The sequence below is a fragment of the Pan troglodytes genome, chromosome 17 (assembly GCF_028858775.2).
Source record: "Pan troglodytes isolate AG18354 chromosome 17, NHGRI_mPanTro3-v2.0_pri, whole genome shotgun sequence".
NCBI classification, from domain to species: Eukaryota; Metazoa; Chordata; class Mammalia; order Primates; family Hominidae; genus Pan; species Pan troglodytes.
In genome coordinates this window covers 39,533,722-39,561,560 of record NC_072415.2, presented here as the reverse complement: position 1 = coordinate 39,561,560, position 27,839 = coordinate 39,533,722, and positions in this window count along the sequence as shown.

The window sequence follows — 27,839 nt, the reverse complement described above, 5'->3', positions numbered from 1 at the left end:
AACTTATTTTTGCATGTTACTCTTTAACCTGTTGTAATTCTTTTGGCATGGAAAAACTCACATTTGTAAACAAGCCATATATATTTGAAAAGAAAATAAGTAACATTAAGAGCGGTTCTTTAAGAAGGAGACCTGCATTATTCTCCTTTGTTACTTTCTATCTGCAAGGTCTCAAGTTAGTAATTTAGCTTCTTGAACCTCTTTATTCTCATTGTTAAAATGGGAATAATATTTTACCTCACTAAAGACAAGAAGCTCATACAGATCACCTTTTAAAAACCATGAAACCATATGTCTTTGTGGCCAGTCTACATAATTTTAAAAGTAAAGCCCTTCTTTATCTTCAGATTCTCTATAAAGTTATAGAAGCTCTTGCACTAAATCTTATGCACTATCTCCATGGTTGTTAATTTCTAGATTATATATAAATCCAGTAATGTAGATTCATTTTATAGAACTCACATCAACATTAGTTATTTTGTGTATCTCTTTTCTGAACTCAGTCCAAGTTCTTCATTTACATCCCAAGTGGAATACAGAACTCTGATAATGTTCTAATTAATTCTGACTATGTTTCAAAATAATAGAATTTTATTTATATACTATTGGGAAACCAATTTTTAAAGTATAACTGAAATACATGCATGTATGTTTAATGCATGTATGTATATATTTATATACACACACACATAAAGATTACAGAATTGTAAAACACTTACATTATTTAGCCAAACTTTTGGTGGTTGGTTGTCAACTTTAACATTTACATACTTTTATATATTTTTAGTTTGCTTTTTGAGCATGTCTTCCTCTTCTGTGTATGCAGGGAAGTAAGTTGGGACCTTTAGTGTGTGTTTCCCAGACTACCCTAGTATATACAGAATTTGTGAATGAGAAGCTGTGGCGGAGATTAGGGGTCAGGATGGTAAGAGAATTTGGAGTCTTTTCCTCCCTTTCTAGCTCTGGAAGCACCACCTACAGAGGAAGTATCTTCTTTGTGCCTCCAGCTCCCAGTGTGCAGGCCTGCTGTGGTTTCATCTTCCAGTGGATAATGGTTCCCAAACTAGCCTTCTCCTTTTATTGTTTTCTTCAAACTAGAAGCACTGGTGATCTCTAGTTATCACCTGTGTGGTTATCTCCTAGTCTAGTGTTTAAGCTACACCATTTTTCAATTACCTGTGACCAGAGATTCCAAATACAGAAAATGTTTTTCATGTTCCTGGTTGTACTTGCTACCATTCTTAGTACCTGAACATCCCTGGAAGCACAGCGATGGAGGATGGGATTCTGAAATACAATTTCTTGCTTGTTTCAGTGTGAACACAGTGATAATCTACTGTCAGGCAGAAAATCCAATACTGTGGATACTGTGATGTGCATCCCAGAGCTCCTTAAATTCAAGGAAATGCTTCAACTCCTAGGGATATAACTGGAAAACAGTTTTAGTTCTAAGCTCCTTCACGAATTGCTTCAGCTATAGAGAGTTATTGGGCAAAAGGTTACATTATTTCTATGAGCAGCTGACATAGAGTGACTGATCAAATAGATATTTAAAGGCTTTGCAATTGTAGCCCAATTTGGAACAATCCTGAAGGTCCCTGTGTGGTTGACAAAGGCTACACTGGGCTTGCCTCATTGTTCAAAATATCCCTCCCCTCTTCCCACAGATGTATATCTCAAAGATGCTGCTTGATAAATATCCTGTACACTACCCTCTGTGCAGAATCTTTTTCTAGGATACCCATTATAAAACAAGATAAATTATTAACTGCAGTTATTTAAGATGAAAGCAACATTTTAGTATATCACCTAGAGGGTACGATAATCATATGGCCACAATGTAATGATAATACAAATACCGCAGAGTAGGTTGGCTGCTTCTTTTTAAAAAAATAATTTCAACTTTTATTTTAGGTTCAAGGGTTACATGTGCAGGTTTTTTACATGGGTTTATTGTATGACTCTGAGGTTTGGGGTACGAATGAGCCCACCATCCAGGCAGTGAGCGTAGTACTCAGTAGGTAGTTTTGCAGCCTTCGCTAGTCCCCAGTGTCTATTGTTCCCACCTTTACATTCATATGCACTCAAAGTGTAGTTCTGACTTACAGGTGAGAACATGTGGTCTTTGGTTTTCTGTTACTGCATTAATTTGCTGAGGATTATGGCTTCCAGTTGCATCCATGTGGCTGCAAATTGCATGATTTCATTCTTGTTTATGGCTGTGCAGTATTTCATGGTGTGTATGTACTAAATTTTCTTTATCCAGCCCACCATTAATGGAGACCTAGGTTGATTCCATGTATTTGTTATTGTGAATGCTGTGATGAACATACAAATGTGTATGTCTTTTTTGTAGAATAATTGATTCTACTTTGGATATATACCCAGTAATAGGATTACTGGGCCTAATGGTAGTTCTGCATGTTAGTGAAGGTGATACCCTGGCCCTTAAACAGTTCTGGAAGTAACTGTTTTCTGAAGGATGGAGTGGATGTGGGAAATGTGGCTATTAAAATCGAATTCCTGAGTTTAAGGAAAAATTATGAAATTCTGAACCAAGAAAAGTCAGATAAAAGATTTAATATTTAGAAATGTACAAGTTACAATTGCCAGAATGAACACTGGGGATATGTGGAAGTACCTAATTGATCATGAGCCCTTAGCAATTAAATATATGTGTAGACTATTAAAATGTAATTTATCTATATAATTGGGAACAATCTAGGTCTCGTGATTAGAAACCTGGCTTGAATTTCTGCAATAATTCTTGAAAATAAACGGTTCCCTAACATAGCCTAATCCCCACGCAACAGCCCCGTAATTGAAAGGGAGGCTGAGGAAGAGGAAGATACTCTAAATAATTCTTTGGGTATACACAAAAATGTCCTTTCAAGCCTTCCCCAAAAGAAGTTGTAGCCCTGGTATTAGTGAGGAAAAGAAAATATCCAGAATTCACAGAGGTTGGGACACAGAAGCCCCACATTGCTGCTATTCCCTGGAGACACAAAAAGAAAAGTTACCATGTTCCCCCGATTGTATTGGAGTCCCATTTAGAGTATGAGATAAATGGATGTTTGGTGTGAATCTGTGTATAGTGGGTCCAGTGGGTACACACTCGCATCTAGTGGCTATTTCCCCATTTCCTCAGTCTGTAGTTGGAATGGGCATCCTCAGTGTTTCCAATAGGGTCCAATTAGGAAAGCAAAAAAAAAAAAAAAAAAAAGCCTGTTATTTGAAGCAGAGGTATTTCTCTCTCTCAAAGTGAAGGGGCCAAATAATAGATCCTCTTTCATGATTGCTTTTCATCTCTGAAACTAGACGCTTTGCTGATTTGACGTTCCCAAGGGCAAAATGCCTCCAGTGGAGGTCACAAAAATGGCCTCAGATAATTAAAACATGACCACTAGGATGTATTTGGCTCCCTACACCCCTAAACCAATAGGCAGAGAAAAAAATTACACTTTCAGCTGAGATTAATCCCCACAATTTCTTCAGGTAGAGATTATGTTGCTGTTACACAATAGAACCGGAGAGACTGTATCTAAATCCCCTGATTTTTTTTTAGTTCAATTTTCATTAGCAAAGGATGATAGAAGACCATAGGAGCCCAATAACGGCAGAAAAACTATGGGCTCAGACGTATCCAGCATAAAGTTTTGGGTTCTCCTACCTCTAAATAACCCTGACCAAATCTTAAGGAGGCACGTTACAACATGACAGGCTCGGTTGCTCATTCTCAGGGAATTCTGATCTGAGATGAATTCAAAGACTAATAGGACTTTGTGTACCCATTCTTTGAGGAGAGGGTAAGATTACTACTATTTTCTGTTTTTGAAGGTGAAGACATAAATACATTAAATGGTAGTAACATATGGAGAGAAGAAAATACATGCCAAAAATCAAAAGAAATAAAATGTTGCAGTACATTACATATGTCAACAATGTGAAAGCTTTAATTCTCTCTGTTTTAAATGTTTGAGGTGGTTTCAAGTTCCTGGTTGGATCATGACTGATATCGAACTCATATAACAAAAACATCCAACATACTGAATGCTTTCTGAACCCTTCATCTGAAAGTTGCCTTTCTAATTAAAATTGTAAAATCTGTTTCAGACCATGAGGTATCTATTTCCCCACGGAGAACATATTTGAGACATATGTGAAAATCGGAGGAGATAATGCACTCGCAGAGAACTTCTAGTCCTGTTCTACAAAAGTCCAAAGAAGGAGCAAATAATGCCAACTTCACTTTCCTTGTTTTCACATCAATAAAGACATTGATTTTAGTGTCACACTAGCACTGTATTCTCTCCCATATTTTAAATTTTAATCAACCTGGGATTAATTGGTAGCTCCAAGTGATATCGATCCAAGACCTTGTCTGTGAAGACTCTTGGAAGTGCAAGATTTCATTGGACAACTTCCCTTGCATTTCTGTAGGAGCAAATGCACTGTGCAACATAAATTATTTCACTAATTATTTCTTGGATGAGGATTTTAGAGTTGATAATAATGGTTAATTATAATATATATGGCACATTTTTTAATATTTTATTTCAGTATGTGTTTTCTGTTATATGAGTATCCGGAAAGAGAATTTAGAGAATTTACTAAGGCACTGACTCCTACAGAGAAACTCAACCAGTTTCACTTAGAAACTTTAGAAAAGTATTAAGTATTAATACCTCCTAGGCTGTTTTATTCTCCCCTAACCCTCATATCTGCAGTCTGAGCCTGCCCGTGGAGCCAGTCATAGCACTATGTCATGCTATATCAACTCCCCTGCGTATTCAAACTTTTACTTTCACATAAGGGTGTGTTGAATGCTTACAACTAGTGAGGGATTCTTTTGTTTTGTTCTGTTTTGTTTTGTTTTGTTTTAGACGGAGTGTCGCTCTGTCACCCAGGCTGGAGTGCGGTGGCGCTATCTCGGCTCACTGCAAGCTCCGCCTCCCGGGTTCACGCCATTTTCCTGCCTCAGCCTCCCGAGTAGCTGGGACCACAGGCGCCCACCACCACGCCTGGCTAATTTTTTGTATTTTTTAGTAGAGACGGGGTTTCACCGTGTTAGCAAGGATGGTCTTGATCTTCTGACCATCTCGTGATCTACCCGCCTCGGCCTCCCAAAGTGCTGGGATTACAGGCGTGAGCCACCGTGCCCGGCCACTAGTGAGGGATTTTAAACGTCATTATTCATAAGGATGTTAGACTGGTAGAAAAAAAAATTGTAATCTACACAATCACAGATTTCAAATCAGAAGGCACCAAAAGTTTAATTTTAATTTTTAACCAGAATATCAGGGAAATATTTCCCAAGTAACCTACGGACAGCAGTTTAAGAGACATTGCCTTAGATAACAGAAATCTCTCCAGCCTGGGAATTGCAATACCAAGTTGAAAGGATTACAGCTTTTGTCCCATGGAAAATGTGTTTAAACAGGGCAGAGGGCTTGAAATATATTGATACCATACTCCTATCAGAAAGATTTTGGGCTCACGTTTGTAATCTGTGTATGTTAATTTAATTACTCTCTCTCTCTGTATATATATATAGCACCTTATATTAACAAGTTACGCACATTTTAGTAAAACAAAAATGAATTAGTCAACTACAGACAAAAGCAAAATAAAGAGAAAATTCTATGTATTTTTCACCTACAAATAGATAACTCTGTGCTCCGTGGGAGTGTGTACAACACATTGGTGACCACGGATCTGATATTGGATCACATGATAAGTTAACTGTGGAATAATGTAAGACACTTAAAGTGATTTTACCAGTGGCAGCAAAGGGTTCAGAATGTTATGAAACAACAAAAAAATACTTTTAACCAAACTAGAAAGAAAAAGTTGGAGATTGCTTCCAACATCATGAGAGCTGGGACTTAATGAATAAAAAGCAGGGAGCCATTACAAGACAAACACACATGAGACAAAGACGGACTCAAGATATATAAACAACTCATTTTGATGAGTCACGACATAAGAGGCCAAAGTAACAAGAATTTAAATTCTAAAGAAAAGCGTAGTCAGAGGACTAACTACTCATCGTGACATGTTAGAGTCTGAATCCTATCCTGTTCATGGTGGGAAACATTGAAGCATTCTTAGAAGAGAGGTACTGTGGTCAGGATAATATTTTAGTTACTTCTATAGATGAAGGATTTGAGGAGAATGTGATTGTTTTAGTCAGGGTCCTCTCCAAATCTGAATGCCTCAAAACCAGGGAAGCTGACAGTGCAGTCTTCAGTCTGTGTCCAAAGGCCGGAGAGCCCCTTGGGTCTGCTAGTCCAAGTCCCAGAATCCAAAGCCCAAAGAATCTGGAGTTTGATGTCCAAGGGCAGGAGGAGAGGGTGCAAGCATCTGACACAGGAAGAGAGAGAGAGTGAGAAGGTGTAAGCAAGCTCTACACATGAGACAAATAGGGAATTAAGAATATAAGCAGTTCGGTTTGATGAATCACGGCATGAGGGGCCAAAGTAACAAGAATTTAAATACTGAAGGGAGGTGTAGTCAAGTTGCTTAGCCCTTCTTCCAGAAGCTTTGTTCCAGCCTCACTGGCAGCTGATTGGATGGTGCCCTCCTACATCATCCTCAATGGTGAGTCTTTCTCTCCCAGTCCACGGACTCAAATGTTAGTCTCCTCTGGTGAAGCCCTCACAGACACACCCCAAAACAACACTTAACCAGTGGTTATGGTTTGGCTGTGTCTCCAACCAAATCTCATCTTGAACTGTAACTCCCATAATCCCCATGTTTGGTGGGAGGGACTGGGTGCAAGGTAATTGAATCAAAGGGATGGGTTTTCTCGGGCTGTTCTGATAGTGTGTAAGTGTCACAAGATCTGATAGTTTTATAAAAGGGGAGTTCCCCTGCACAAGCTTTCTTACTTGCCCATGTAACACATGCCTTTCGTCCTCCTTCCTTCACCTTCCACCACGATTGTGAGGCTCCCCAGCCATGTAAAACTGCGAGCCCATTAAACCTCTTTTTCTTTATAAGTTACCCAGTCTCAGGTATTTCTTCACAGCAGTATGAAAATGGATGAATACACCAGCCTTCTAGGCATCCATCAATCCAATCAAGTTGACACCTAATATTAATCATTACAGTGATTGTATATCAGAAAGTAATTCAGAAGCTGCTGCATGACTTAAAGCAAGAAATGAGTGCCTGAACTGGGACAGTGGAAGGGCTGGGAACTTCACAGAAGAGAGGGTATGAATGTGAGGAAATAGCAGAGAAAAGGGTGACTCCAAAGTTCCTACCTTGCTCTACTCACTGCTTGGCAGTGCCAAAAAATGAAATGAGGCCTGTATAAGATTTTATGAGGGAAGAGGAGATGTGAAAGGAAGACAGGACATGTTTGGGCCTTCTGAATTTGTGGCTTTTATAGAGAATCCAAAAGGAAACAGCCAATAAACTTTTGGTTTTCAAAGCTCAGAAAACAGTCTGGAGGCTTGAAACATATACTTGGGAATTCTGTATATAAACATATTTGAAGTCATGGTGGTAGATTGAATCACCCAGAGGAAGTGTGTGGATTAAGAAGACTTGTCAGAGAAGAGAGCCCAAGAAAGAGACAGAGAAGAAATGATCAGAAATGTTGACGATAAATCAAGAATGTGTGGCGTCATGAAAGTCAAGCAGAAGGCAGTATTTTGATACTGCTACAGAGTGATAAGATTAAAAATAATGGAAGTGTAACTGTAGGATTGGGACTGTATGGGGGAAAAATGTTATTGATGTCCGTAGAAGAACAGTTTTAGTAGACTGGTGATTCAACAGTCAGACTGCATTGAGTTGAGGAGCAAATAAATTATGTGGTGTTGTATCTGGGAAATGAAGATTATTCTCAAGAGATGTAGGTGAAAAATTGAAAACGTTAACAAAAGGGTATGTAGGAATTGTTTTTGACTCAGGATATACATATATAGTAAGCAAGGTAAGCAAGTTTCTAGTTGAAAAGAAAATAGCAATATAGCTTAATTGATGAAATAATTGATAAGACAAGGTTTTAGAAGAGGTAAGAAGAAATGATACCAAGGGTAAAAATAAATGATTTTACCTATAAAACTAAAAAAAAATTAGAAAAGACACCCTCCTCCTCCTTCTCCTCTTCTTCTGTTTTTTTGTTTTTTTGTTTTTTTGGGACAGTCTCACTCTGTCACCCAGGCTGGAGTGCACTGGTGCAATCTTGGCTCACTGCAACCTCTGCCTCCTGGGTTCAAGTGATTCTCCTGCCTCAGGCTCCCTATAGCTGGGATTACAGGTGCCCCCAACCATGCCCAGCTAATTTTTGTATTTTTAGTAGAGACGGGGTTTCATCATGTTGGCCAGGCTGGTTTCAAACTCCTGACTTCAGGTGATCCTCCCCACTCGGCCTCCCAAAGTGCTGGAATTGCAGGCGTGAGCCACCGTGCCCAGCCACCTTCATCTTCTGAAATGCAAAAAAGGAGGGTCCTGGAGTTTTGGAAAAGATTTCCTATGAAAAAAATAGAAGTTAGAGAAAGTTAAAAAAAATCAATTAATTGTAAAAATAGAAATTCAATTTATTTGCTAAAAGTGAAACAAATAGGAATTAAATAAGTGGAAGAGACACAGGGGTAATGACATTCAGGAAGAGTCAGGGATGGAAAATGCACAAGCACTAATAGAAGTGTAAGCCTAAGGATGGGTGGGAGGGAGGCGAGCACAAGTCGGAGATGATTTTTATTGGCACAAATCTGCAATGTTGATTGATTTTTTTCCAGCAAATTTTAGCTGATTGGGTAAAGTAATAGGGAAAGAAGATTTTATAGTTAGTTTTTGCTGTGCAAACGATGAAAAAGGATAAGATTTCAAGAGAATCACATTTTCTAATAAAAGATTAGATGAATAATCACGGGGTACGATAGCATGTATTAATGATTTTTTTATTTTAATATTTGGTGATGTCAGCTGTTTTGAGCTCTATAAATCCTATTAAATGAATACACACACATTCAGTTTTCTCATTGAAATCTAAAAACTTAACAAGCCAACATTAAAATCCTTAACAAATGCTTGTAAAAAAACAAAAAAAACTTTTTAGTTAAATTTTATCAATATAAATTAATGACAGTATAATTCTCAATGTCTCACTTTCTGTTACTGTTTATATTCAACTCATCATTGATTACTATTGACATTTGCTATTTTTTTCATATTTCTAATACTCACTGCAAAATTTTCTATTTATAGCAGAAGAGAACTAGCTTCAGATTCAAGGGATTTTAAGTTCAAATTCTGTTTCTTTATCTGAGATTTTAAGACACAAGATTTAAACATACGTGAACATGCACACTCATACACACATATGAATGTGTATGTATGTGTATATTTACTATATATACAATGTATAAATATACATGTATATATAAATATACACCTAAGTAAATTTTATATGTAATATTTATATATTTATACATAGTCTTAATATTTTTCTTCTTGACAGTATTATCATTATCCTTCTCCTCAGCATTGTTGTCTTGGTTCAGGAACAAACCAGCAAGTTCCAGCTGTCCTCCTGTCTGTTGAGAGACATAATCTGCCAGGGATCTTGAGCATGCCTGCATGTTTTTACTAGTTATGCAAAAAATGCAAGGCTCTGACCACTCTTAGGCCATTTCTCAAGGTTGTATTTGAGAGATGAGCTAGCTTTTTTCCACTTCCCATAAACACTGTGAATCTCTCTGACTCAATATTACTCTCTTGTAATGCAAGTCAGTGTGTGCAGCTATCCATAATAGTTTTCTGTAGACCTCATGGGACATGCGCTGGGAAGAGGGGGCATAGGGAACCAATACAAATGAACTTGAAGTTCTGGGCACTCATTTTCCCAAGAGTGATAAAGTTATTTGCTACTGACCCAGGCATCTCATCTTATTTGTAAAAAGGGTAAAATCCTAGAATCTACACAGTACTTTACAGCATCCATCATTATACCCCTCTTATCCACATTACTGGCAGGATGATATTTCCAAAGGTAAATTGTACCTTATGTTCACTTATTTAAAATATTTCCATGACTCTTCATTGCTTATAGGAACTGCTTCTGTAGCTTTGTTTATAATGTTGTTAACTTGTGTCTCACTTGAACTAGAACTATATATTTATAAGTCTATCTATATATATACCTTAAATCAGGTATTATTGTGTAATATCACATAATGCACAGCCTAAACTGCTTCTGAAGTGAACTGAGTTGGTAATATAACAAGTATAATATAATGAATGAAGGCATTGGTATTAAAATGAAGAAGATGAAGATAAGTGCAGAATAATATATTTCTTGTCTAATTGATGAAAAAATAGGTAAAATAAATTAAATCGAATTCTTATATTTCTTATGTACAGAGATATTGTGTTCAATTTAAATATTATGTTGTATAGAGTATGTGTCCCAGTAATTCTTGGTTTTATCTGAAATTTGTTAATTTCTCAAATAAATATAGAAAGAAGGCAAAGAAGGACTGTTGAGTCTTATTTTCACATTTTTTAGTGAAGACTAGTTTAAGTCATACCTACCACTGTTTATAGCTGTCATTTGGACAAACTATCCTGCAGTTACGTTTAGCTTACAATGTAACTAATTTAATTTTTATCTTGACATCATTTAAACATGATACATGAAATTATCTTCAAAACATCTGATGTGGCATTTTAATTTCCTGGGGTGAAGCATCTGTGTGTCATATTTTGTATCTGACTTCCTTACTTGAATCAGTCTACCATAACCAGGAGCAAGCACTGAAAGTTTCCTCTTGGATACTAAAACTTCCAAACCCAACAAGACCAGAGAAATCAAGAAATCAAGACCAATTTCTTCTTGAAAGAGGCAAGAAGCAATTTTTGAGTATATCATTAGTGATAAGGGGTACTCACTTTACTCTTTGATTCCTGAACGCCTATATGTAACTTATAGGAAAGAAAACTGTATGTGTTGGTAACTGGTTAGAAACACATAACTCATTTTCAAAATAATAACTCAGTTTATAATGTAATCTTTCTCTAGCAGTGCCATATAAAAATTGTCTATAGCTCATTCTATCAATTCATTAGTCAATCTGTGTTGGGATTGAACCTGTGAATCCCACATATATCAGTTCATGGATTCCTTTCTTTGGCTGGTAAATGACTATTTTGGCTGAAATTAATATAGAGTGAAATGTATTGATAGTGTGTAATGTACTCAAATGGTGATTTTAGAACAATCATGAAGGCCAGAGAAACCAAATTCAAACTTATGTAAGTAATTATTTTGTAAGAATGAGTTTTTGGGTCAAACATATTGTAATGGCTATACAGGGATTTTTGTCTAGATAACAGTTTTCCTTTCTGCATAGTGCCACATCCAAGAACAGGATTGGTTGCTGTTATGAGGAAATTGAAGGCTGAAAATGAAGGACTTGACTGGGGGAATCTATGCTGCCCACACTATGTATTGCTTCTAATTTTACACCATGCCTGCTTTATACATGAGCACAGTAAACAGCACACTGTGTGGCAGAGAGAAGGTGGAGGATTCATACACACAGAGTCATCATGCTGCCCAACAGATTGCACAGAATATCTTTTTAGTGGGGAACTTTGGATGAGCATTTATATGCATTTTGAGATTTTCACTCATTGAGACTATATTAAAATTAGCCTTCCCCTGATACACTTTGACCAATCCTCAATCTTGCTTTTCTTTTGCATCTAGTCGGTCCATTAACCACTGACAAACAAGTAACAATTACATGTATTAAGTCATGAATATTCTCTATCATAGACACTCTTCCTAGGTTAAGGCTGTCATGCAGAGTCATTTATAAGCCAGTTTTGACATATACATTTTTGTCAAATAAAAGTAGCAGTAGCATTTTTCAGGATAACATTGGTAAAAGATGATAAGAATATACTCTTGCTTTGAGAAATTCTGTGCATGCCACCTTTGAGCAATGAAATATTATTATTGGTTTAATGTGTCTTTTGTTTGTTTGTTTGCCTCCCCCAGAAACATCCTCTGCCTTCTCTGCCTCATTCTGCTGTGCTGGAGGTGACAACTACAGAATCCATCTCCTGGAGCATCTCACACTTTGGCCTCTTTTTGGATTTGACGGATGGAAGATGTTCATAGGAAATCAGAGGACAGTGGGAAAGAGAACCCAGGGATTTTGTAATATTTTTCCCTTAATTATCTCAACACTATTTTGCCAGTTGCTGCATTCTTCTACATTTATAACTCATGTTTGGAAGTGCCTACCTCAACCATCACCTTTCAACTGGGTTCTTATAAAATGATCCTTCCTTTGACACTTCTGACGTAGGATTCTAAAAGTTCCCTGCTACTGCACCTAGGTACTTGTTGATAGCTTATTCCTGAACATATCTCCTTAAATATTTGCTATATTAAATGATCTTTGCTACCTTGTTAAATTTGCAACGTTAAACTTGCAACATTAAATTCTTTTGAGTATATATTGTCTTATGCTAATATCTTGCCTAATACATAGACTCTGCCAACATTTATCACTGAGCATCCAGTTCATGAATGGAGATCAATCCAAAAGGTATCTATTACATTGTAATTTTTGATTGAAAGAGTTAGCATTGGAAAAACTTTATAATGTCCCAGATATTTGCAATGTGTTTCAAATATTTCTTTAATAATATCGAATAATATTGCTATAATTTGGTGACTATTGTGTTAACAAGGATGACAATTATTAATTCATAATATATACTAATCGATATCACTTATCATTCTTCATTAATATGTGCTACTTTCTTCTCAGTTATAAAAACAATCTTCCCTATGTAAATGTAGTACACATATGGCAATGCTAATAAATGAGCAATTGCAGAGTGCTAAACCAATAGGAATACATTTACTTTCTCCCAAACATGTGTTCTGTTTTGTGTGTAAAATTCTGGTAAATCATTACTGGGGCAATACCATTTACGTAATCACGGTACAACATAATTACTAGGAAATCTTTGTTTTTAGCATGTAATTTTTGGAACTAGGCATTGACATATATTATAAATTTAGTAGAAATCCTGCAAAATTTTAAGTAATATAAAAGAGTGCAGAATTGTGGTAGAAAATAGTAGCAGTGGCCCTCATAATATCGAAGAATACTAATACTAGTATTAAGAAGAAGGAGGACAATATGAGAGAGAAGGCAGCGAGGAGAAAATATTTTTTTTAAAAGCAAACTTACGAAGAATTGACAAGTTACTTGACAATGTAAGAGTGGCCTGTATTCTTTGTCTCATTTATCCATACAAACAGACCTAAGATTTAGGTACAATTATTATGCTTATAACATGAAGATCTGAGTGACAGAGATAGATGAGAAGATGAACCAACTGAGGGTACAGAGGGGATGGGTTACTTGTTCATCCAGTCTGTTGGTATTGGAGCCACAACCTTGCACTGATCTCAGATCATAGTGGTAATTAACCTTGTCATTTTTATATTTTTGAAATTCAATTATTCTGCTGTGTATTATCTCCTATATTTTAAAACTATTTTTGCTGATTTTTCGGGTGGACTGCATGGATCTATTGGCCCTGACAATTTTTTACTGTTTGATCACCTCTTTTGTTCTACTATTTCCTTGCTCGGCTAGTTTAGATAGTATGGTTCTTTGTTCATGATTATAATCAATCCTATGTTTATATTCTCATTTTTTCTTTTCTTTTTTGAGACAGGATCTCACTCCTGTCACCAGGCAGGAGTGCAGTGGCATGATCACAGCTCACTGCAGCCTCAACCTCACAGGCTCAAGCGATCCCCCCACCTCATTTTTTATTTTTATTTTTTGTGGAGACAGGATTTCCCCATGTTGCCTAGGCTTGTCTGGAACTCCTGGGCTCAAGCCATCCTCCTGCCTCAGTTTCCCAAAGTTCTGGGATTACAGACATCAGTCATCGTGCCCTGCCCTCATTTTTGCTGAAAAAGAAGCAAAGATAAATTCTGCTTCTTTGTAAAGCCAATCCTCTCTCTTTGCTCTGTTTACTCACTTGACTGAACACATAAATAAACAATAAATCAATTCACATTAAACTCAGGTTACTTTTCAATGTCTCCTCACTCCAAAATTCTTCTAAAAGCTGTTCAATGTGGCTATAGAAAACATACAAACAGCTGACTGATTTAATGATCCCACGCTTAACGTGGACCATTGGTTCTGGTTGCTACTTGATACTTCTCTTGTTAAATCATATTCCTATTCTTTTCTGTATCTTCTTTTCTCAGTCTTCCTGTACTTCTACATCAAAGTCCATCTCATCTTTATCTGAGAAAACAAGTAATTTTGAAAATCTTAGTTTCCTTTTAACCATACTTACTTACTCTGACATCTTTGTGCTTATCATAGAGAAAATGTGCTTCTTTCTAAATCCAATCCCCCCAACTTGTACACTATACCTCAACACCTCTCACCTACCCAAAACATCACTCCAAAATTGGCTACTACCCTCACACACATCATCAATTTTTAAGCAACCTTTTGAGTTATAATTACACATAGTAAAATGCACCCATTTTGTTATGTTTTGACAAAGGTATACGCTTTTGTAACCATCACCATAATGAAGAAATGTAATATTTCTATCATCCCAAAAAGTTTTCTCCTGCCCTCTGTAGTCAATTTCCCTCAATTGTGGCCTCAGACGATCACTGATGTGCTTTTTTTAACTGGGAATTAATTTTACTTACTCATGAATATAAAAAAAGTAGAAACATACAGTTTCCAGTCTTTTGTGCATGGCTTTATTTTTTTCAGTATGTTTGAACTCCATCTGTATTTTTATGCGTATTAGCAGCTTATGTCATTTTTGTGATGTAATGCATGGCATTGTATGGACACTTCACGATATTTTTCTTTTCATATGTTGATGGACATTTGGGTTGTTTACAATTCTTGGCTACTGTGAATGAAGTTTCTACAGGCATTCTTTTACATATCTCCCTATGGTTATATGCATTCATGGCTTTTATGTGGGTACCAAGGAGAGGATATTTGGGATCAAATAACAAGTATGGTGTGAGTTAAAAGTCCAAGTTTATTTTTTAGCAAAATATCCTGTTCATCTACATTATTTTTTGAAAAGCACTTTCCCCATTGAATGACTTTGGTGCCTTTTTCAAAAGTATTTAAAAATATATGCCTGACTCCATTTCTGTATTCTTTATTCTGTTCCATTGATCTATATGTCTCTCTTAATACAACTACAAGATTCACTTGATCAGTGTAGCTTTAAGGTATGTCTTTAAATCAATTATTAGAAGTCCTGTGACATATTTTATTTTAAAAATTGTTTGGGGTAGTTGAGGTTCTTTTCATGAGTCATCATATTAATTCTGAGAATTTCAATGAAATCTTGTCGAATCCATAGATCAATTTTAGTAGAATTAACATCATAACAACACAGAACTTTCCATTCCATAAAATTCATGTATGTGTCCATCTTATTTGTATTTTATTAAGTAGATTTTAGTGACATTTTGTAAATTTCAGTGAAATGGTCTTGAATATGTTTTGTTAAATTGATTTTAAGTTCTTCATGTTGGTCAAGATATTGTATATGGTAATTGAAAATTTATTTTTGTTATTTGTTACTAGTGTATAGAAATATATTTTTGCATATTTGCCTTATACAGTATGATCTAGAAATTTATTTATAAATTCTAGCATCTTAGGCTTTCTATGCATATTTTATATCATCTGTGAGTAAAGAAAGTTTTGTTTCTTTTCCTTTCAAATCGTTTAGCCTTCAATCCTTTTCTTGCTTTATTTCTCTGGCTATGCCCTCTAGTAAAATAGGGAAGAAAAGTGATGAGAGCATATATCCTTGCCTTGTTGCTGATATTACAGATGACAAGTTCTGTTTTTCAGCACTAAGTGTAATGATGGCTATAGATTTTTCTTTTTCAAAGATTACCTTTACTAGGTAGGGGAAGTTCCCCCCAATTTTAGTTACTATCTCTTTTGTTTTGCATGTGCATATTTAGTCATGAATGAATGATACTTTTTTAAATGCTTTTCTTTATCGATTTAGATCATCATACATATGATCTTTTTTAGGAATAAATGGTGAATTACATTGATTGAGTTTTAAATGTTAAACCAAACTGGCATGACTTTGATAAGCCCAATTATTTATGATGTATTAATATTATTATGTATTGATCAATTTGGTTTGCTATTATTTTCTTAAGAATTGTAGTGTCTATGTTAATGGGGAATGTTATTATTTCCCCCTATACCATAGCCCAAGGTCCGGTTGTTGAACATTTGTAGAATAACTTTTCTATGGCCTTTGCTTCTATGTAAAGTTTTCAAATACAAATATATATATATGGTTTATATATTTATACAAAATTAACAAAAAATATTAATTTGTACAAGATTATATATATGTAATTTTTAACTCTTACTTTTCTAACCTGTGTCCTTATATTAAAAACATTTTTACACCTATAATTGGATATTCTTCTCTTATTTAATCTTATTTGAACTTTTACTTGGAGTTTAGAATATTTACATTAATGTGACTGGTGATTCTTGTGTTACATAATCATCTTGCTATTTGTTTCTTAAAAGGACTATTTATTCTTTGTTCCTTTTTTTTCTCTTTCCTGCCATTTTAGGATTAATTGTGTACTCTTTAGTATTCAATTTTAGTCTTATCTCTTTTGACAAATTGTGAATGGTAATTTTTTAGTCAATTATTCATTTTTTTCAAGTTGTCAAATATATTTCCATACAATTTGGCAAATTATTCTCTTGGAATTTCAAACATTTATCTTGCTGCTGTGCCTGTTTCTCTTTTTTATTTTTTAAACCTCTTTATGAAAGTAAGACTAATAGATAAAATGCTGTACATATTTAATGTGCACTTCATTATATATTTAGTTTCTCCTTTGATAGCTTTAATCTTATTTGTTTTTCTCATTTTCATAAACATTTTGTTAATTTTCCTCTGAGAAAGTTATTTAATGAATTTAACAAATGAATTCATTTCTTTTAATATCTTCATTATTATTTCCTTCTACTCTTCTTATTGTTCACTTTTTCTAAGTTTATTTATTTGAATAGGTAATGCAAGTTAATGTAATGTGCTCAAGACAAACTTACAGCCTTAAAAACTTATATTACTAAATATAGCATAAAAGGTGCATATAGTTTTTAAAACAATCTTCTGATTCCAAATATAAGAAACAAACATTCTAAATATCCTCTGAAAGCTCACTAGTGATTATTTAATTTAACAAGTAAGAATATAACTTTTAAAGGACAATTTCAGGCACAGCAAATACACAACCACTATATGAATGAATGTAGCAATGACATGCCTTTGTTGTCACTAACTTCCATTTACGTGTCTATAAAATGAAGATGATGCCAGTCTCCGTGGTTTATTGTGATGAGGAAAGAATAATAATCTTAATAGTAATAGTGTTAGTAGTAGTCTCAGCAGCACTTTTATATTATATACAATGTCTTAGACACATTCTATGCTTTTAAAATACAACATTCCTGATTTCAGTAAATATTACTTTCTTTTCTTCTTTCATTTTAAACATTTCATCAATTTAACAATTACACTACACAACTGAATTGTAAAACAGTTGATTATCAGATTTTTGGCCAGAGTATTCTGTCAATTTAAAGCTTTTACAAAGCACATATAAGCATCTACCTCATTTCACAAAGTTCTATTAACTTACTTAAATAGCCCTAAAAAAGATAAAGTTGGAATGAGAGCACATATTCCTTGTTTCTCAGTAGGCTATCCTTGCTTATGCTTGCCATCATGCTTAATTAGAGATTTAAATATATGTTTCTTGAGAATTACATTTCTGTCAACTACTGTCATTCAGTTCTTGATTTCACGTCACTCTTGAGTAATATAGTACTTGACAATCTTCTGACAGAACCCCAACTGTCAGTCTACTCTGCTGATTGCTAGTGCATCCCTTCAACCTAATTAAATATTTATTATTTTCACCAGACTAAAGATATCCCTTGCTGTTTCAGTCAACTTTAGCCCTGAGGTGCCCAAGTATAATAAGGCTATATTTTTTCTCTGAGCTCATCCAATTTTTTTCTCCACTTGCCTAAGACGGAATATCTTTGGTTTGCTCTATGAAGACAAGGTTTATTCTATATACCAAAGTTCTTAAGAGAATGTCCAGCAATTTATGTCATACAGTATAGATGTTATAGCATTGTATATATAAAACAGGATTATCAGTTTTTAATATAATGGAATACATGGAAGCGGGTTGACTAATTTCAATAAGGAGCCTCTGCTCTTTTGGATATCTAATTTTTAAGATCAGATATGGACATAAATGTAAACTGTTACCAAAAAAATGAGGTAGACCAACACATAATTTTGTTTCACTGTACATCACAAAATAGATATGCATATGGAAGTATGATATTAGTATTTATGTTTTTTGTTGCTGTCTTGACTGTGGTTTATTTTTTAATCTCTTAATGGTCCTAAAATTTTCAAAAAGAAGAATCTCGGCCAGGCGCAGTGGCTCATGCCTGTAAACCCAGCACTTTGGGAGGCTGAGGTGGGTGGATCACAAGGTCAGGAGATTGAGACCATCCTGGCCAACATGGTGAAAACCCGTCTCTACTAAAAACACAAAAATTAGCTGGGCTTGGTGGCGTGTGCCTGTAGTCCCAGCTATTCAGGAGGCTGAGGCAGGAGAATCACTTGAACCTGGGAGGCGGAGGCTGCAGTGAGCTGAGATTGCGCCACTGCACTCCAGCCTCGGCAAAAGAGCGAGACTCTGTCTCAAAAAAAAAAAAAGAAGCAGAAGAAGAAGAATCTCATTTGTAGAGTGATGCTCATACTGTATATGTCTGCAATTGCTTTACAAAATTTCCAGTACCTTAGTGATCTTGAAAGCAAACTTGAAACATTAAGTCCTATCAATGCCTTATATTTTTATTTTAGAGAAAAATTAGTCTACGGATAGAATCTTATTTTCCTACAATATTCTAGCACGTGGTTTTATTGATGATACTAGAAAAATGAATGATTGCGATCTCCAATAGCACCTGTCTCTGTCTCCAACACCTAGGAGCACATGCATTTATGTACAGACACACACATAACACACACATTTCTGCAAATACTTGAATCCAGGAAAGTTATGCTTTGTTAATGATAAGGGAACTATTCTCTTCAAGTTGTTTATTTCAAATAATCTCAACAGGACAGCAATGGCACTTCACTCACTATTGTACACAGAAGGAAAAGGAAGAGAAGGAGGACAAGAAAGAACAGAAGCATTATTCAGTCCTGATATATGTAATGCATGTTTAAGGAATAATATATATTTTAAGGAATAATATATGGTAGCATCTATTACATTTGCTTCTACTAATTAAATTAGGTGCTTACCTGTGTATTCCCTCCCAAATATTACACAATAGAAGGTGCTGGATTTTCTAAGTCTGAAATAATCCCTGTTCAAATTCCTTTTTTTGTTGTTTTTGTTTTATGAACAAATTAAATCTCAATTCCAAGCAGCCATTTCTATTGTCTTTGGAAGATACCTACAATAACAAATTACATTTTTTAACTTGAGAGAAATACTTAGATGAAACTTAATCACCAGCAGCACTGGCAGGAGTTAACAGAATGTACATCTATAATACTTGCCTGATGAAGGAATTGCCTTCACACAATAGTTAAAAATGCAACAAACCAGCTCCAATCACTGGTGGAAAAGTCAATTATAACCAATAAGCAACGTATACATTATTTAAGAAGGTGCTGGATTTATCTGACTGCTGTAGACAGCAGTAATTTTAATTCTATAGAACCATTTGAAAAAGATATGCAAATGCCACCTGGAAAAATTTAGGAAAATATGCATTTTTGAAATTCTGGAAGACAATATGTATTAACAACGGGTACATATTAAATATGACAAATATATCTTGAAGTAAATGGTTCATAAAATGATTTCACATACAATTTTAAGAGTTTGATGCTATCACTTATTATAAGTAAAAAAATTTAAGATATAAATTAGAGAAAGCAATCAGGGGATTTGTGGCATACACAGTCTTTTACTTCTAGGTCACCAGTTCAGATTTGAGTCAGGTTAGTAATGACAAAAAGTCATTAACCTCAGTGACTGTTTTTGGCCCATGTGAAATGAGTTTGTACCTTCAGCCTAGATTGCAAAATCTGCTCTAATAATTGGAATCAAATAAGAACCCCCTGAGAAGGCTAACATTTGTGTCTTTTATTTCATCTTAACCTATACTACTACATACATCCAGGGGATGTCTGCCACATACAAATGAGACAGAATCTTCCTACATGATCCCTACATATGCAAAAACTTTAGTGCCCTAGTTTCTTTATCTAAGGTATACAAAGTAAAAGTCTTCCAATATGCCACGAGTTTAAATTTACTAAAGACAGGAAGTATGTATAATTTTAGTTCTCAGATACATAATTTTAAGTAGAAAGCATAACTCAAAATGTAATATGGAAATTATTACCATATTTATTTCTCGCTACCACTGTGATTTGAACAATCCTCCTATATATAAAAATAAACACAGATCAACAGAGAATTATATAAAAAGTGAGCATGATGTCTTAACTGAAAGTTAAGAGGCTATTGAATCTTGGTGATTATCAACTGTAATATGAAAAATTGCTGTTAAGCTTGACAGACCTCAAAATAATAATTACAATTTTTCTTAATGTAATGAGGCATTGATGAATTTGACTAATAATAACCAAAACTTAAAGCTAATTTATTCATTTTCAATAATATATATAACTATCTTGAGTATTGAAATACATACTTTTGCTGATAAAATCCACCAGACCAGTACCAAATATAACATTAGAGGTAGAGGGAATTAATATATTACTACCAATTTCAGGGTAGTGCTGGGCTGTTTGCAACATTATTTCATTTAACACTCAGAAGACCTATTGTATTATTTTGTCTATTTTATTATACAAAATAACTTTTCGAAAGGATGAATGTGCTCTGAAATATAAACATATGATGGTAGATTTTCTTTTTTTATTATTTTTAAATTTTTTTGTCAGCAAGATGGTTGACTAGAGGCAGCTGGAAGGAACATCTAAGAGGGACCAGGACGTGAGGAAGAGAATGAAGCTGGACGTAGGGAAGACACAGATGCGGTGAGTGGGGAGGAAGCTGGAAACCTTGTATGAGAGTACTATGCAGGACTTTTTACTAGTCCCCAGTGACTCCTGGAGTAGGGATGAGTCAAGCAGGTGAGGAGCAACCCACTCTTACCACGGATCTCTGGAATCCTGACAGTAGGAGACCCCAAGGCCCCCACAGACACTTGAGCTGGCAGGGAGGCTGCCTAGACAGGTGATAGGGGCAGGACTCTAGCCTGTGTGGAGCCCAGAGGGCTTGGAGTGGGAATATTTGCAGGGAGCACAGCCTGGGACTCCTATCCCCCAAGGCTCACAATGCTCACCTAGGACACTCTAGCCTTGGGGGAACTGTTGGACCTCAGCAGAGTAGGGTGATTTTGCTGGTGAGATGGGGCCAGTTTGACATGAGCACCCTTCTGTCTGCTGGCCTATTCCAGGGCTCCAGGCTGGTGGTGCCTGCTTGCGTGAGCAGGCAGCCTCAGATGTCCAGCCTTAGTGCCTCCAGGGACCCACGTCCTAACTCCTGTGCTGGCAGGCAGCATCTGACTATTGAAGAACTCCAGCGGCGTGGCCCCTGCCAACAGACATGAGCCCACCTGCACCTTTCCCTCAGTGCCGCCTCCCACATGCTGCTCTGCCAGCACACACTCACCCATGGCCACCCCTTCATTGCTTTGCTGCTGTGCATGTGCATGGACAGGCCTTGCCTCCTCTTCCACATTGGCTCATGTGTGTGTGTGTGAACCGTACTGTGCCATTGCTACCAGAGTGAGTGAACTCACTCCTCACCCTGCTGCTGTGCCATTTTGCCACATTACCAGCAGAAACAGGCACAGGGACACTAGTGGCCCCCAAGCCCCACACCATGCCATCATTGCTGCTGACATGAATGTGTGCATAAAAGTTACCAGCCCCATGCCCACCAGTGCCCTGTCCCCACATTGACACCACTGTGGGTGCAGACATGCACACTAACACCAGAGGTGCCAACCCTGCCCAGTGCCACCACCACTGCCATTGTCAAAGGCTGCATGGAAAGCTCTAGCCCAGAGCCTGCCATTGGCCTGCCCAGGCTGATGAGCATGAGTACAATAAAGGAATATAATAAAACTATATGGGAGATGAAAGATGAAATGGCTATTTTAAGAAGGAAGCAAATTGGGCTGATAAAGCCAAAAATTCACTTCCAGAATTTCAGAATACAATAGCAAGTATTAACAGCAGAATAGAATAAGCTGAGAAAAAAGAATCTCAGAGCTAAAAGACCTGCTGTTCGAAAAAATAATCAGTCAGACAAAAATGAAGAAAAAACAATAATGAACAATGAACAAAACCTCTGAGAAATATGGGATTATCTAAAGAGACCAAATCTACAACTCTTTGCTGTCCCTGAATGACAGGGAGAGAAAGCAAACAACTTTCAAATATGTTGGATAACATACTTCACAATATCATCGTAAAAATTTTCCCAACCTCGGTAGAGAGGCCAACATTCAAATTCAGGAAATATAGAAAACTCCTGTGAGATACTATACAAGACGACTATCTCCAAGACACATAATCATCAGATTCTCCAAGGTTGAAATGAAAGAAAAAAAATGTTAAAGGCAGCCAGAGAGAAGTGGCAAGTAACCAACAAAGGAAACTCCAACAGGCTAACAGTGGATCTTTCAGAAGAAACCCTGCAAGGCAGAACAGAATGGGTGTCTATATACAGCATTCTTAAAGAAAAGAATTTTCAACCAATAGCTGCATATTCAGCCAACTAAGCTTCATAATCAAAGGAGAAATAAGATCCCTTTCAGAAAAAGCAAATGTTAAGGGATTTTATCACCAGACCTGCCTTACAAGAGGTCCTAAAGGGAGTGCTAGACATGAAAAGTAAAGATGGTTACCAGACACTACAAAAACACACTTAAGAATACAGACCAGTGACACTGTAAAGAAACCACAAAAATAAGTCTTCATAGTAGCCAGCTAACAACATGATGACAGGAACAAATCTGCACACATCTATTCTAACCTTGAACATAAATTGGCTAAATGCCTGAATCAAAAGGCACAAGGTGGCAAATTGGAAAAAGAAGCAAGACCCAATGGTATAGTGTCTTCAAAAGAGCCTTCTCATATACAATGGCACCCATAGGCTCAAAGTAAAGGAATGAAGACAAATCTGCCAAGCAAACAGAAAACAGAAAAAAGCAGGGGTTGAGATGCTAATTTCAAACAAAACAGACATTAAACCAAAAATGATCAAAAACGACAATGAAGGACACTACATAATGGTAAAGGGCTTAATTCAACAAGAAGACGTAACTTTCCTAACTGTATACACACCCAATACAGGAGCATCCACATTCATAAAGCCAGTTCATAGAGACCCACAAAGAGACTTAGATAACCACACAGTAATAGCGGGCGACTTCTACACAACACTGACAGTATTAGATTACCAAGGCAGAAAACAAACAAAGATATTGGGGACCTGAACTCAACACTTGACCAAATAGACCTAATAGAAATCTATAGAATTCTCCATCAAAAAATAACAGAATCCACATTGTTATCATCTGCACATAGCACATATTCTAAAGTTGACCACACAGTTGGTCTTAAAACAATTCTCAGAAAATTCAAAAACAAAGAAATTGTACCAATGATGCTCTCAGACCATAGCAAAATAAAAATAGAAATCAATACCAAGAAGATAGCCCCAAGCTATAGAATTTTATGCAAATTAAACAACCTGCTCCTGAATGACCTCAGGGTAAACAGTGAAATTAAAGCAGAAACAAACAAATTATTTCAAACTAATGAGAATGATGATACACCATAAAAGCATCTCTGGAATACAGCTAAGGCAGTGTTAGAGGCAAGTTTATGGCATGAAAAACTCACATCAAAAAGTTAGAAAAATCTCAAAGTAACAACCTAACATCACAATCAGAGGAACTAGAGAAACAGGAACAAATCAACCCCAAAGCTAGCAGAAGACAAGAAATAACCAAAATCAAAGCTGAACTGAAGGTCATTGAGAGGCAAAAAAAATTACAAAATATCAAATAATTTAAAGGCTTTTTTTGAAAAAAATAATAAGATGGATTAACCACTAGCTAGAATAATAAAGAAAAAATAAAGAAGATCCAAATAAACACAATTAGAATTGACAAAGAGGATGTCATCACTGACCTCACAGAAATACAAAAAACCTTCGGAGACCACCTTGAAAATCTCTATGCACACAAGCTAGAAAACCTAGAAGAAATTGATACATTTCTGGATACACACAACCTCTCAAGACTGAACCAGGAAGAAATTAAATCCCTGAACTGACCAGTTTCCAGATTTCCAAAATTAAATCAGCGATATGAAGCCTGCCAACCAAAAAAAAGCCCAGGACCAGATGGATTCACAGCCAAATTCTACCAGATGTATACAGAAGAGCTGATACCATTCCTTCAGAAACCATCCAAAAAATTGAAGAGAAGGGACTCCTCCCTAACTCATTCTATGAAGACTGGCATCATCCTCTTGTCAAAACCTGGCATGGACACAACAACAACAACAAAAACTTCAGGCCAATATTCTTGACAAACATAAATACCGAAATCATCAACAAAATACTAGCAAATCAAATCCAGCAGCACATTAAAAAGCTAGTTCACTATAATCAAGTGGCTTTGATGCAAGATTGATTGGTTCAAAATATGCAAATCAATAAATGTGATTCATCACATAAACAGGACTAAAAATGAAAACCACATGATTACCTCAACAGATGTAGAATAGGCTTTCAATAAAATTCGACATCTCTTTATGTGAAAAACCCTCAACAATCTAGGAATTGAAGGAACATACTTCAAAATAATAAGAACCATTATGACAAACCCATATCCAACATCCTACTAAATGAACAAAAGCTGAAACATTCCCCTTGAAGACTGGAACAAGACAAGGATGCCCTCTCTCATCCCTCTTATTCAATAAAGCACTAGAAAACCTGGCTAGAGTAATCAGGAAAAAGAAAAAAAAAAATCATCCGAATAGGAAGAGAGGAACTCAAACTATTCCTGTTTGCAGATGATATGATTCTATATCTAGAAGTCCACAGCCTCTGCCCAGAAGCTCCTTGATCTGACAAACAACTTCAGCCAAGTTTCTGGATATCAAAATTAATGTACAAAAATCAATAGCATTCCTACACACCAACAACATACAAGCTGAGAGCCAAATCAAGAACACCATCTCATTCACAATTGCCACAAAAAGAATAAAATACTTAGGGATACAGCTAACCAAAGAGGCAAGATACCTCTATAATAAGAACTACAAAACACCACTCAAAGAAATAAGAGATAGCACAAATAAATGAAAAAACATTCCATGCTTACAGATAAGAAGAGTCAATATTATTAAAATGGTTATACTGCAAGAATCAATTTATGGATTCAATATTATTTCTATCAAACTGCCAATGATTCTTCACAGAATTAGAAAAAAACTATGTTACAAGTCATTTGAAACCATAAAAGAGCCCAAATACCCAAGGCAATCCTAAGCAAAAAGAATAAAGCTGAAGACATCACATTATCTGACTTCAGTTTATACTACAAGGGTACAGTAACCAAAACAGCATGGAACTGGTAAATAAATATATAAATAAAAATTTTTTTAAAAATTAAAAAAACAGACACATAGACCAATGGAGTAGAATAGAGACCTCAGAGATAATGCCACAAACCTACAACCATCTGATCTTCAACAAAGTTGACAAAAACAAGCAATGAAGAAAAGACTCCCTATTCAACAAATGATACTGGGGAACGGGCTAGCCACATACAGGAGATTGAAGCTGAAACTCTTCCTTACACCATATACAAAAATCAAGTCAAGATGGATCAAAGACTTAAATGTAAAACCTAAAACTATAAAAAACCCTAGAAATTAACCTAGGAAATACCACTGTGTATATAGGCCCTGGCAAAAATTTTATGATGATGATGTCAAAAGCAATTGCAACAAAAATAAAAATCGGCAAATGGTACTTAATAAACTAATGAGCTTCTGAACAGCAAAAGAAACTATCAACAGAGTAAACAGGCAACTGCAACTTACAGAATGGGAAAAACATTTGCAAACTATGCAAGTGACAAAGGTCTAGTATAAAGAATCTATAAAGAACTTAATTCAGCAAGCAAAAAAATAAATTATCCCATTTATTTTTTGGGCAAACGATACGAACAGACAATTCTCCAAGAGGACATAACACGTGACCTACAAGCATATGAAAAAAAGCTCAACGTCAGTAATCACTAAAGAAATGCAAATTAAAGCCACAATGAGACACTAATAGCAGGCAGAATGGACATTATTAAAAACTAAAACAGATACTGTTGGGGTTGTGGAGAAGAGAATACTTATACACTGCTGGTGGGAATGCAAATTATTTCAGCCATTGTGGAAAGCAGTCTGATGATTTCTGAAAGAATTTACAGCAGAATTCGACCCATCAATAATACAAATGATATGCATATGTATGTGTATTGTAGCACTATTCATGATAGCAAAGACATGAAATCAACCTAAATACCCATCAATGGTAGACTGGATAAAGAAAATGTGGTACATATACACTATGGAATAGTATGCAGCCCTCTGCAGCAGCGTCGATGAAGTTGGAGGCCATTATTTAAGCAAACTAAAGGAGCAGAAACAAAAAACAAAACACCATGTGTTCTCACTTATAAATGGAAGCTAAGCATCAAGCACATATGGACACAAAGAAGGGAACAGACACTGGGGCCTACTTGAGGGTGGCTTGTGGGAGGAGGGTGAGGATCAAAAACTTATTGGGTACCATGCTTATTATCTGGGTGATACAATTTATTTGTAAATCAGCTCCCTATGACATGCAATTTACAAATGTAACATATATATATAACATGTATCTCTGAACCTAAAATATAAGTTTAAAAAATTAAAAAGTAAAAAATAATAAGTCAGCATTCACCAAATTGTTTGCTGAATATTCTCTCATATAAAATAACATTTCAGAATATCACGGGATAATTGTATGGAGTAGCACTGGCTGATGGATGGAAGAGAGCGCCAACACAGCTCAATACGACAGCTTAAGATAACCATGTATTATCTATTAAAATGTCTTTATTAATTGCATACTAACTTGCTTCTGATTTCTACTTTTCTTTTTGACTCCAGTGACCTTGTAAATGCTCTACTCTTTTCATAACACATTTTTTACCCAACATAAGATGTTGTTTTTTTGATTATGTAGGGACAAATTTTACTCCTTAATATAGTTATATGTATTTTTGAATTGATAGGATGCTAAATATATTAAAATTATTTTAGGAGTGCCCCATATAAAAAGCAGTCCGAAATTGACAAAGATATAAGTTTACCCTAAAAGTCTCCTATCTCCAATATTTCAATGTTTTTAATAAAATGAAAATTGCTGTTTTTAAGTCTTAGTATATACTATATATCATATACTTCCATATGTATTATCTTATTTTGTTCTTATCACAAACATGTAACTTTACAAATATCCCTCCTTTCTACAGGAGGAACATAAACTATCATTTTAAAAGGTTAAGAGGTTTTGTATGACAGAT